Here is a 2,074-nt window from a genome sequence, read left to right as displayed (position 1 = left end):
GGTTCTCTTACATGAGGGGGACTCCTACGATACGGGGCCTCCAACAGGACAGGGCCTCCAACCAGAACGGGGCCTCCACTGGACGGGGCCTCCACCGGGACAGGGCCTCCACCGGGACGCAGCCTCCACCCGGGACGGGGCCTCCACCGGGACAGGGCCTCCACCCGGGACAGGGCCTCCACCAGGACAGGGCCTCCACCCGGGACGGGGCCTCCACCGGGATGGAGCCCCACATTGTCATGGATGAAGGAGAGCTGAGGAGCAGCTCAAGGAGGCAAACAGCAGATCTCGACTCTAAAGCCGATTCCCCGTGCCCGCTCTCCAGGGCAGTGGGTCCGGCCGCCAGGAGCTGGGCGTGAACTCGGAGGAGCCTTGCAGGAGGGGCGATGGGCTTCGGCCTGGGCCAGGCCCTCTGCCCTCACCTGTGCTCTCCACAGGGTGCCGGGCCCTGAGTTCCTGATGCCTAGGTGAGGGGCTGCAGAAGAAAGGAGGAGCCCCGCCCCTCCCTCCTCACAGGGGACAGCGGGGAGGGCACCCCTGTCTCAGGGGAGGGAGCAAATCTCAACAGGACACTCCTGGGACCTGGGCCAAGCGCATCCTTGCAGCGACCCCCATTTCTGCTTCTGAAGTTAAGACTGCGGCGGAGAAGATACCGCAAATTAAGATGCTCTGAGCTAATGCGAAACTAAACACGATGCTAATATTTGCAAACAAAATGCATTTTTAAGAAAAACCTTTCGCCTGGCTGCTGTGGCTCAGTGGTTGAGCATTGAACTAGGAACCAGGAGGTCACAGTTCAATTCCCAGTCAGGGCACGTGCCAGGGTTGTGGGCTCGATCCCCAGTGTGGGGCCTGCAGGAGGCAGCTGATCAATGATTCTCTCTCATCATTGATGTCTCTCTCTCTCCCTCTCCCATCCTCTCTGAAATCAATAGAAATATATTTTTTAGAAAAAGAGAGAAAGAAATTCTTTAAGGAGTAAAGAAAGGAGAAGGCAGAGGAACAGCTCATGGCCTCCTACTCCTCCTTCTCTCCGGACAAATGGGTGAGGGTGGGGCGTGGACAGGGTGGAGGAAGAGCCGGAGAAAACGATGTAACCACGTGATGACAGGAGCCGGGGAGGCTGGAACGCGCGGCCATACTTATCGGCACATTTCCCCCACTGGCTGCACACCCTGACGCCTGAGCTGGACCAGGGCGGCCGGCAGAGTGCAGTCAGGGCGGCCTGTTGCAGGTGCGCAGGCCTGCCTCTCGGGGCGCGAGCGCCTACTGCGTGCCGGGCCCAGGCTGCGCTGCGTGTGCTGAGAGGGGCGAAGCGTGTTTGAGAGCTCACCGTGCAGTCACAGGAGCAACCGAGAATGTACGACTGTTGGCTTAAGCACCTCCATTTACTCTGAGCAGCGAGTTAATTGAACACATCCCGCGCGTACTAGGCCGTTGGAGGCTTCAGACCGTGGCTGCTGCCAAGAGCAGCCCACCAGGGACAGACGTGTGTTTAAGAGAATAGTGTGTATTTCCTCCGTAGAGTTGGTTAGAAATGATATTCAAAGGAGCGGGGTCATGCAAATAGAAATGAGATGTTAAACGAAGAGACAGGCATACCAGCAAAGACGATCCAGTCCGGCATTCGTCCCTTCTGCACACATGGCTGAGTGCTCGTGTCTAGGCCGCTGCCGGTGCTGACCCTGGACTAGGCAGAGGCACCCAGGTGTGCGCGGGGGAGGGTCACCCTCGGAATCCCATGGGGCGCCCTGAACACCCCCAGGCGGACGGCCAGATGCTCCGCGCTGCGGCGTTTCCAGGCCATGAAGGGCAAACTTGCCAAAGGAGAGAGAAACCCGAGGTCTGGAGGGGTCAGTGGGATTCTGAAAGCACAAACAGAAGGCACACATCAGCGGTGGGAGGGGAGGGAGGTGCGGGGGGAGCAGAGCAGGAAGGCCGTCTGAACAGCCTGGGGAAGGTTAGGTCCAATGTGACCACGTGTCCACACCTCCATGCCCAGCCCAGGGCGGTGCCACCGGCTCCAAGGCTCTTGCCTGCCGGATGCGGTCAGAGGCCACTTCCTGAACGCCCC

Source organism: Myotis lucifugus, unplaced genomic scaffold, assembly GCF_000147115.1.
Source record: "Myotis lucifugus unplaced genomic scaffold, Myoluc2.0 scaffold_552, whole genome shotgun sequence".
NCBI classification, from domain to species: domain Eukaryota; kingdom Metazoa; phylum Chordata; class Mammalia; order Chiroptera; family Vespertilionidae; genus Myotis; species Myotis lucifugus.
The sequence above is the reverse complement of the archived record's forward strand: the minus strand, read 5'-3'. Positions refer to the sequence as shown.